At 37.7% G+C, this 11,869-nt stretch overlaps 1 long non-coding RNA gene across 1 annotated transcript in view; it reads right to left on the bottom strand.

Moving 5' to 3' along the window:
• Positions 1 to 463: 463 nt before the first annotated feature.
• LOC122992191 overlaps positions 464 to 11,869 on the bottom strand; it is a 33,837-nt gene continuing 22,431 nt past the window's right edge. Inside the window, exon 4 of the long non-coding RNA XR_006405996.1 lies at positions 464 to 1,141. This is a non-coding gene — a long non-coding RNA (uncharacterized LOC122992191). The remainder of the gene's footprint in view (positions 1,142 to 11,869) is intronic.

The following is an 11,869-nucleotide window of genomic DNA, read 5'->3' as shown; positions in this document are numbered from 1 at the left end:
TCATGTTATCACTTTTCTTTGACTTGACCATCACTCTATGTAGAACATTGGCAGCTGTAATTACTGTTATTGAAACATGGAGGAGAAATCCTGAATGCTAGTGGTGATTGAAGATCTCAAGAGCTGTGAAGTCTGTAGGTTTATCATCATTTCAGTTACTGTTAGCTAGCTATAGTCTGTGTTAAGAGTGAGTTTGTATTACTTCTGAGAAATATCTATATAAAGTTGTCACCGTATCCCTGTACTGGGCTGACACAGCTACTGTGCAATAACCTACATTACAGGTAATACGCAAATGGAACTTTGAAATTTGATAAAATTTTGACGTTGCAGCCAGTAAATCTGAAATTATTAAAAAAAAAATTAGATTGGGCTGCAACTAACGACAATATCAGTAGTCCAAAACCCAAAGGTCTTCAATGTAGACATACAAAAAGCAGAAAATCTTCACATTTGAGATGTTTGTTGTGATACTGTAAAAGACACAATTGATTCTTAAAATTGTCGATAATTTTTCTCAGTCGACTGATCGAGTAATTATGTTATAGCCAACCTCAGGCATCGATATTAAATAAGTACATAAATGCATGCCGTCATCACTGCAGTACAGTATTTCAGAGACACAGAGGCCAATATTTGGATTCAAGGGTCCATTACAATGTTTAAAATGTCAATGGGGCTGACGAAATGAGGGTTGACTTTATGACATTGTGGTCAAGACCTCATGGTGGTTCTGTCAAGACTCACTTTCTGTGTTCACACTAATCAGAAGCATTAAAGTTCCTGTCGGCTCCAAATCTAGGGGCCATGACAGAAATGTGGCTACAGGGAGTGAAAAATGTATGCTGAACAGAGGTTACATAGAGTTTTGTGTTGGCTTTGCCCGTCTGTCCGCAAAAATGGAGTAGCCCTCCATTACAGCCCACACCCTCACTGCTCTGCATCAGTGAGTAGAAATGTATACAGGAGAGTGGGACTAAAGATAGTCAGATAACTGCAGAACTCATGGTCCGTTCTTTGAAGCGGTGTGCCTTAACCTGTTGGTCCAGGGCGCCTCCGTAGTGGACGGTTTTTGAAAAACTGCAGCAGATTATCCTCATACATCATGTATTTTATGCCATAGTAAAGGGCCAATAATGATCTGTGTAGGAAAAAGACACACAATACGTTAAACAAATGACAGTACAAAGTACTTTTATGTAGCAAAAAAACAAAAACTGTAAGTAACCGGTAGTAAAACCATCACTGCTAAAGTATGATATAATGTACATTAATTTAGATAAAATACAAATTCAAATTATACTTAATATATTCTATGTTTGCATTTATGAAGCTTCCTAACTGCCAAAAAGTCTAATAACTGCTGTTTTAATCAGATTAATTGATTGTAAAATGGGTAATGGTGAATAGACACACACACACACAAAATGTACTTAACCTATCACAATCCTCTTGCTTGACAATAGGAGTATAAGTAAGAAAGTAGGAAGAGTGAAAATCTGCAATAAATCAGTGTTCAGGTCAGCGGGTTTACTTGAATGTCTAATATATATATATATATATATATATATATATATATATATATAACCAGAGAATTTGATGTTTAAAAGACGCCACATATATATAACCAGCAGCTTTTTAAAAAAAAAAAACCAGAAGGCACTTCAACATTTGCTGAAAAGATTTCCAACATATTTCCCAAGTCATGACTCTTTCCAAACTCTTGGTTTCTCAAAGACTGCCGAGTATTTATATTTCACAAAATAGATGCCTTGCTCTGTGATATATGACATAATAATACAAAGACTAATAATCGACCGTCTTTGCAGTTTGAGGTGTTCTGTCAACAGTTTTATAGATGTCTCTTTTATAATGGTGGTCTATGGGGAAAATGCCTTTTGGGCCGCAGGGGATTTTTTCCACTGTGATAACGCAAGTGGCCACCAGGGGAAATTGGCAGCTTGTTTGCTATCCTAACATTAAAGGATAGGTTCAAGATTTTTCAAGTCTGTCTTAAAACAACAGTCAGGTGTCCATATGAACACTGGAAGAGGTTTTCCTCACTGTAATCACTCCTCCTGTTCATACTGGCTATAAAAAGATCCCCTTCAAATATGCTTCTGATGTAAGTGATGGGGGCCAAAATCCACAGTGTGTCCACACAGTCATTTTGTGCAAAAATGCATTTAAAAATGTATCTGAAGCTTATATGGCTCTTCAGCAGTCAAAGTTAGTCACATCAAGTGGATATCTGCCACATTTAAAGTCTTTTTAGCATCAAATTCCCTCTTTGTGTTTCCTTGGACAGTGTTTATTTATTGAGCTGTGGTGGAAGTATAGTAACAAAAACAGGGACTTCTAAAAAGACTGTAATGTTGAAAGATATCTACTTGATTTGAATTATTTGGACATCTGAAGCTTCATATTAGCTTCAGATAAACATTTAAATACATTTTTGCACAGAAGGAGTCTTGTGGATCTTGTCCTCCATCACTTACATTGTAAGTGCTTTATGAAGGGATCTTCTAATGGTCAGTATGAACAGGAGGAATGATTACAGCAAGAAAAACCTGTTTCAATGTTCATTTGGGTACCTGACTGTTGTTTTAAGACAGACTTGAAAATTTGTCAACCCATCCTTTAAGTTAGCCTTACTTTGCTTTTCGCCCCCTTCTTGTGATAATCATGACTTTGGAAGTGGAAAATTTCTGAAAGCTCCGAGTTCATGAGTTGTGATGTGTTGTTGACATTTTCAGAAATGGCGGAGGCCATGGAAGTTCAGTTTTCAGTGGATGGTAAGTTAATATATTTTAATTTTAGTCGTATAGAGTTTTTCTTAGCAATTTTATAATATGTCTGAGGAAATTGTTGATATTCCCAACGGCCTCATCTCTTTCCTCTGTAACTTTGTCTTTGCATTTCCTGCATTACATTTCCCGCTTGCTAGCTAGCTAAATTGTTAGCCTCGGTGGCTTCTAGACGCCAACAGTAAAATTAATATTAATGACAAGAGAACAATGAGGAGTCTTTTGGCGTCCATGTTGCCTAGCAGCGGTATTCTCACGAGTCATGACTTTATGTTAACCACTTGAACGCCAAGCATATCGTGTACACGGCTTCCCAAATTGTAACCACAAGCTCACAAGTTACATTTGAAGGCAGCAATAAGCCCTCCCTCTAATCAAACTATGTCGATTTACATTTCCAACAAGTCGCTTTCTATCATTACATTCCTAATTAAGTCTGTAAATCTAGTGTTTACTAATTACACAGATATTGACACAACAATAAAACAAAACAATAAAATAAAAAATATTATGGACACAAAAATATTCCACGGATATTGACACAACAATAAATATTTAATTCCAATAAATATAAATAATTTTTATAATATTATTTATATAATAATATATCAATAATGTTTATATAAATAACATTTTGCAAGGAGACCAAAATACACTGAATAACTTGTTTATTAGATACATTTGTGGAATCTGTACAATCTGTGATATTTAGTCCAGTCCCAGGTATTTTTAATGCAATATTAGAAATAACCCTCTATTTAACACAATTCAGTTGAACTCTTATTAAGGCATATGGTTAAAAATGACCATACTGTTGAACTGACACTTCTTTGGCACAAAAACATCACAATAGAGATAAGACTTATTGCAGGGTTGTTGTATTGGATTGCATTAATACAATCATCATATCCTACTTTTTAGGCTACATCACTATAAATATAACTTCCAATATAACGTCTCCACCTTTTTTTCCCTCCAAAAGGAGCATTTCAAAAAATATTATTAGTATAATAAAGATGCACTTGAAAATACTAGTCCTGTATTAAATACCAATGATCATCCACTTTGGGGTGATGAATATTTAGGGAAGTAATTGTTTACAACGCTCAAGCATTGAGCTGATCTGGTAATCAGGCTATGAAATACAATATTTATTCATTAGAGCAGATTTAATGAGGCCTTGCGGCGCTAATTATGAAAACCAGTGTAGCAGTAAATGAGTAGCGCATGGTGGCGGGCTGCGGGGTACCTGTAAGGAGGGACTGGGGGTTAAAGTGCCCTGAGTGCCATGGCACAGTGAGCAGCAACACACAGCCCTAAGCGTGGCCGTCCAGCCCACAGCTATACATCACCGGACCTGCAGACAGGTCGCAGATGGGCCCCACATCCCTCCATGCCATGCTCTCCAACCTCCAGGAATTAAGGCTGGATTTCCCCAAAGCATCTTAATGTCCAGATTATCTGTTTTATTGTAGCTAATAGACTACAAATTAGAAAATTTCTAGCAGCTTCAGGTGGATGTGGTCAACACAAGAAGGCTTTTAAATATTGTTTCACCAATACACTGCCAGCCATAATGCTGAAACAGGTTGAGCGCTTATTCTGCAGTTTCTATTTGTATGCGTGTCTGGAGATATGTGGTAGGATTTCACAGCATAATGTGGGTTTTGATTGACTGATATTTTCATTATGGCTGCAGGGTAGTGTGAAGACTGTTAATTTGCCCGAGAGTCCTGCAGGTCTGCGATGATTGTAGTAGATCCAAAAGAAAAGCTGAATAAATGAAACTCACAGGGCACAATCACAATCTGTGGGTCAAAATCAACTGATTAATTATAATTTAGAATCAATCTGTCAGGCCTCTGTAATAAACACCTTTTCAGGCTCACTGCTTCACAATTTTTGAAGACTGTGTTAAAACAGTACTAACATACCCATGTGTACATTGAAGGAGTTTTTGTTCCTCCTCTCCATACTGGCTGTGAAGAAAGCTCTTCCTAAAGCATACTAAGTGTACACAAAGGCATGTTAATATTGGATACTGACAAAATCTGGAGTCCTTGTTCTGTGTAAATATACACTCCAAAGTTCAACCAAAGCCAATATAAAGCTTTAGCAGTCTGAGTTATACAAAGTTAGTCACATTAATACCAAATTCCTGCTTTGTGTTCCTGTCCTTCTGCTGTGACTCAGCAAGGAAACATTGTCCCTGGAAGCACAAAGAGGGAGTTTCATGCTAAAAACATTTTAACCTTCTTCTAACTCAAGACTTTTCAAGCTTCATATTAGCTGAACATTTTCAAATGGGATCTATCTGCGGCCAGTATGCACTGGAAGAACCAATAACCCTGTCAATATAAATATGGGCATGTCAGTATTGTTTTAAGTGTAAATGTCTGCATGGTGCACCATGTAAAGTTAACTGTGGATACAAGATAATTAAAAATAAGGTAAATACTTGCATATTTCTCATAATAAAATGATGATTGAACATTATGACTGAACAGAGGACTTATATTGACTATTGGTACTTTTTGATGCAGCTCAGCGAGACACTTTTCACACAAGAATCTCTCTCTGGCTCTGACCTCTACATCCTGGAAAGTGTAGTGAGGAGAGTGCTGTTAAATGCACACTGAGTGACTCTGGGTGGCAGGAGGCTTATGACATGTTCTAGCCTGCAAAGTGATGGAAACAGCAGTTTGGTCCAGGTGTCAGGGACATTATCAAAGAAAGGGGCTGCCTGCAGTTGCTCCATCTCACAGGAAATTGCCAACTCACCCTAACAAAGGAAGGCATAAGTGCACTTGCTGCTGCCTTCAAGGGGAGTGTGATAAGATGACATTATAAATACAGAATTGTTCATGGAGGTGGAGGGATAGGCACATCAGGCAGCTGAACTTGACAATTCTGTTTTTTCACATAAAGCCTGTATGAGTTTATCTAAAACAAAATCTGCGTCTTATCCACTTGAGAGTCATACATTTCATAAGTGTTAAACTGTAATTGTAGATGTTTATAGCTACTTAAGATTGTTGCTTCACATATAGTTTGCAACATCAGCTCCAGTATGACTGAGACAATTGACAAGCCAAAACTCATTATAGAGAAAAAAAAAAGATGATATAGAGCAAATGAAAATTATGCAAATATTTTCTGTCAGTATACAAAGTGGACAGTATATAATAAGTACCCAGTCACCTGTAAATAATAAAAATACATTTTCATGAGTCTACCTGCACATTTTGCAAATGCACAACACATTAAGAACAATTAGTGCAGGAATTACACTGCATATTTGTTCAGACATGAAATTTTCACATTTATCACCACAAATAAATGGAGGTGACTTCACTGCAAAACTGAGATTAAAAAAAATGCTCACTACCCATCACTGCCTCTGATAAATAATGTGGAATATGCTGCCTCTCATCATCATCATCATCATCATGTGGAAGAGTTTTGTCTCCTGATACATAATTCTCCATGACACCTGAGGGGGGAGCTCTAATACAGGCAACTTGCTGCAATTCATCTCATTTAAACTTTCAACAAGTCTTCAGGGCTGGACGAGAAAGTGAAAAGAAAATGAAAATGACCACAAGAACACACACGTACCGCTCTGCAAACCAGAAAACACTCAGACATTCATAATGTCTGGCAGGAAATCTGTGCATTTTGGTTCCTCTCATGTCTTTAAAGATCGTTGATGTAACGGTTTTTTACCTGCAGCATCAGAGTATTCAGCGGTGGACGGGATGACACTGTCTGTGCACAGTGTTGTGAAACTTCACATTAAATTTGCTAAAGGAGTCCAGCAGCACACTTTGGCTGTAGGAGGAGAGGGTGGAGGGGTGGGTAATTATGACCAGGGGAACACAGGGCTGTAATCTGTAAATCTATTCTTACCCTAAGTGAGAACTGGTACATTGGATTGATTTTATTGAGATCATACATTATAAATGGGGCATGGAAGAGCTTACAGCCTTGAGATGGTGGTGCTCACGTGCTTCATTAATTTTTACTTCATTAACTCTCTCCTTCAGACCCTTCAACACACAATTCATTGCCAGCCATGAATCCAGGCTACAGGCAAATGGACAAGCCCAGGACGACTTTCAGTGGAGTGGATAGGCTACACCGAGTAACGCTGTCAAAACAAATCAGTAACACATGAAATATACATAACCTCGAATCAGTCCCTATTCATGCACTAGGTCACTCCTTTTGAACTTGTGGCTTTACATTTAAAAAAAACATTTAAATCATAAAGATACAGCCACAGAAAAAAAAGCTTAGAAACACAAACTCTTCTCTGGAAAAGAGTCCATAAGAAATCTTACACATTCTTTCAGTTCTTTTTAAAAACTCTGCCAAAGGCAAACAATCTAAAATCCATCTATTGACAACAAGGCATTTTGTTACAATTATGTGTCACTATTGTTGTTTTTTCAAATCATCAATGACTGGTTAAAATCCAGCAAGATAATTACAGAGTACAGACCCCCATCCTTAGATTGCTGCAGCATTTTCCTGCAGTGTGCTTACTTACTTCTGTGGTTACCACTTACAAACCAATAGGTGCTGTAGCTCTCGCTTTTTGTTTCACAGCAAGGAATTTCAAAATTCCCCATGGGCTCTTTAGAATGCACCATTTGTTTAATATTATAGCCTTAAACCCAACAGTATCAATCAGTCATGAAAGCACCTATGCATGCTGCTCTGCCCTGCGTCACCATTAACTCCAGACAAGTGATGGCCTCCGCTGGTTTGCAAGGCGAGCAAAGGGAGGGTGTCAAGAGGTAAAGAGGGATAAATGGACGGTGTCGGTTTGCTTTTGACTCTTTTCTTTCTTTTTTTTGTGATTGACCTATTCAGCAACAATAGGAGTGTTTGTCACAGTGAAAAAAAATCAACACTGGATGAGGAATTCTTGAGAAAAGTTGGAATGAGACTTGCTGAAAGTGTGTTTGGTGTTTTCACCAGATCTGTGGCAGCTGCAGCTGGATAGTTTAAAAATGACTTTAAAGATCCCCTCCAGACATATTTTTAAGACATATAAAAATACTCTGTTTGGAATAATAATTTGTGTCTGGTATAGTTTTTCCACAAAAACAAAGTTCAAATGACATCTATTCCTTCTCCCTTATTGAAAAATCCAAAATCTACAAATATGCAAATATTGTTCATTTTAAAAGTTTAACTGCTGGATACAAGATGTCTTCTTTACTCCTAAGTCCACTTTCAGTTAATTTTCAGTCTTCATGCAGTGCATGAAGACTTGAAATGTCTACACCATCCTTAACCACAATTAGTGTCCAAACTAACTAGTTGTGACATCAGAAATCCTGCTCATATGTAAACATCTTAAACTTTCCACCTTCAGATGAAGTGTAATATATCAAACTATGCACTTACATCATTCTGCACAGTGATGGTCAAACATCCAAGTAACAATAAGCAAAACACATTTTTCAACTGGGATGAGGGGAACCCCCCTCCTCCACTTTAACAGGGGGGAAAATTGAAGTAACCACAGGAAGAGCTACAGAGGAGGGAACTCTCTTCCAGGATGGACAGACATGAAATAGATGTCATGAGTACATGATAGACCAATATAGAAAAGTGATAATATGGAAAACCAGGGTGACAATATTATAGATAGATAGATTGTAAACATACATTAAGAATGTGGATCCAGGAGGACGAAGAGGACAAACTACACATTCACACAAGAGGCAAAAACTCAACCACATCATTCACACAAGGGACAGAGAAAAGTCCCAGCAGATTACAGAACTCAGTCAAACAAATCTGCTTATATGACAATAACATTTGAGAATAAAATGTCCACGAATGCTGAATCATGAATGTTCCGTCACTCTCTGAGGCTTTTGGATGTTGTTGAGCGTGTCAGTGTTGGACGCTGTGAAGTTGTTCATGCTGCAAACCTTTTGTCAAACTCTTCCCTCACTGAGCATGAGAACAACACACACCAGTGAGCAGACGCTGAGTGCTTTTCCTCTGAGGCAGCGCAAACTTCTTAACATTTCAAAATCTGTTACGACAGCTGTCTCGGGGAACATTTGCGAGCTCTGTTTCACCACACATGTTGAAATGATGATTCCCTCATTACATTTGCCATCAAACAATATCTCCAAAGCTAACAGTTGAAAAATCCAGTTAAAACATTTGGGGCAAGCTCTTAAAGGAAGAATTAATGGGAGCAAAAGAAAAACAGCTCTTAGACAATTAGCACCAGAGACCACTCTATAATCTTAAGATTATTTTCACCACTTAAAAGCAGCACACATGGTTTGTGTTGCGGTGGGGCAGAATGAACAACACTTGAGTGGATTTGATTTGGTCTCCCTAATCTGCATTTCCTTTAACATGCTTTTCTTCTGTTCCAAAATGTCAGTGTTGATCAACTCCAGCTGGAATAAGCCAGTGTCTGTCATCCCGGTTGCAAAATCTTTGAGAAAATTTTTCCCAAGAGGATGGAATAAAGTGTTTGGTCTAAGGCGTGTTTCTAGTTGTCGCCTGTGATATTATGCGGATGCGACATTTAGCTCACACTTTTTTTTTCTGATTCCTGCGTAAATCCTCTTGAAATGAGGATGCAGTGTCTGAAATTCCTTACTCTAGTATAAATGTTACAAAGATTTAGAACCATTATTATTCAGATCACTTAAAATGTTATCAATTCTGAATTATTTGGGGGCTATCATAATAATATTGTAAAACAGCTTTACAGCCTTCACAATGAGTATAGAGACGTCTTGTTGATGACCCAAAAACAGACAATCTATTCTCCCTATATGAAATTATGAGTTAAAATAGAGTGAAATTAATCTACAATTCATTTTTCTGGAGAACCCCTTGGGCACTCCAAAGGGCCCCACAGGGGTCCCCAGACTTCACTTTGAGAACCACTATATTGGATCTGGTTAACAGAAACATCCCAAAGCTATGTTCATTTAAATAACACTTTGTATTTTTGTGGATTAAAAAAAAAAAAACTGTAATTGCAAAATCAGAAATTTAACCCTGGGGCTGGTTGCTTAACCAAACATGCTTTGGCTGGTTAGGCTTAGTCACAGAGGAAATGTCTGGCACACAGATTGAATTTGTTCTCTCTGAAGTCAAAGGCAGGAAAACAATTAAGTGTCTGCCGCACATTTCACTGTGTACCACTTGACACAGTTTTTCACATCACTGGGGCAATTGTCTGCAGAGAGCGACGAGACAAAGCCATTACTTCCAATGTCTCAAAAAGATGGCATTGTTATTTTCTGATTTTGAAACATTTCAATTAAGCCACTGATGGAGATAATAAACATAATGGTGTGAGACTTGCACTGTTTCCTTTTGTGCTGTCATGTCCATATTCGGGATGGTTACTGCTGTTAAGCCAGAGGTTCCTCTGAGGGAGCTTTGGTGCCAGAGGTAGGTAGGTAGGTGTGTGTGTGTGTGTGTGTGTGTGTCGTTATCCTCGGGAGCCCCTTCCCCTCCTCAACCTTCGTCTTTTCATTCAACGTCGACTCCTTTCAAAACAAGGTGAAGTTCAACAAAGTTTCTCTGCAGAGATGATCAAACAGTCACATCACTAATGGCGATGGGTGACAGGGCCAGTGAATACAGATCAGCTTTAATTGTGGTGGTTCTTACTGCCACTGTCTGTCAATCTGAGCCTTTGAATTGGCGAAAATTTGCTCTGTTCATTCTGTTAAATGATGTATCCAATTAAATGCTTTAGAATTCATGATCTTCAGTCAAGGTTAAATGAAAGCAGTTACTCCTGTCAGTAAGGTGATTAAAAGCTGCCTACATCAGGCACATTCTGTGCAAAAATTTAAATTTGGGACCAAAGCATGAATCTTTATTCATTATGTGCAGTCCTGCTATATAAATGTCCAGCACAGTCGCTCTTAATCACCTTGTTCATTTTAAATCTCACTTTAGTCCTTTTTATTAAAAGCCATCCTGATATCGAAATTATAGTGTTTTACATATTCACATTAAATGGTGGTCTATTCAAATAACTTTTTCAACAGCAAATTTCTTTTGTTTTCGGTTCTTTTTATACGGCAAATTCACATTTGGTTTGGGAAAAAGCAGCCTGAAAGCACTTCCTGGTAAAATAAAGCAAAATAATATTTGTCTCATTACCTTTTTAACTATGATAGAAAAGATACAGCAAATCCTGCTGTGCAACACAAATAATAAGGTTCTTAGCAATTGGTTGAAATGAACAACAGCAAGGAAATTAATTTTCTCTCTGCAAGATGAATGGTTTACCAGGTTATTAATGAGTGTATAATGTGCTTGTGCAAGTAAGTTTTCTGTGTCGTTGTGATAAATGTGACGATGGAGGTGAGGAGCATGTTGACTAATGAGTATCGTCCAGGGATCTGATCTCAGTGCCCTCTGGGGAGAAAGCCACCGTCTGGATTTCACACATCACATGATGTAAATATCCCGACGTCCACCAGTCAAGCTGCTTGTTTAAGAATCAGCTCTGTCATTTCTGCACAAATCAGGCTCTTGCTGTGTACAACGTATTTCAAAATGGCGACCTTACAGCTTCTTCTCAGATGGTATTTGCCTTTAAACATCATTTACTGTTAATATGAAGTCAGAAACAAGCCGTCCTTGCCTCTCTGAGACTGTAACTTTTCAGTTACAACTAATGAGAACTAACATTTCCGGTAAAGGTCCTAATGTTTTTTTCATCTGTAATAAGTCTTTACAGATGGCCAACTAAACTAAAGGCAAACTGAAGAGACTTTTATAAGAATCCCTTTTAAAAAAGTCCAATGTCTAGAGCCACATGTGAATTTAGAGCATGTGTTTTTTCATTGATTGAATTTATCTGATGCTCCAAAACATACAGATTTAAAATAGTTACAATCATTTAGGGCTAAATCACAAAAAAGCCAAAAAATGCTTATTTCCATTGTGGTCTTCTACACATAACAAACAGCATGACAATAACAACATTTCAACAATTATATACACTACATACAATGGCAAGATAGCATGGTCTGCATCCTTCGTTA

This window comes from Thunnus albacares, chromosome 11, assembly GCF_914725855.1.
Source record: "Thunnus albacares chromosome 11, fThuAlb1.1, whole genome shotgun sequence".
In the NCBI taxonomy this organism is placed as follows: domain Eukaryota; kingdom Metazoa; phylum Chordata; class Actinopteri; order Scombriformes; family Scombridae; genus Thunnus; species Thunnus albacares.
This window is presented reverse-complemented; position numbering and strand designations above follow the sequence as displayed.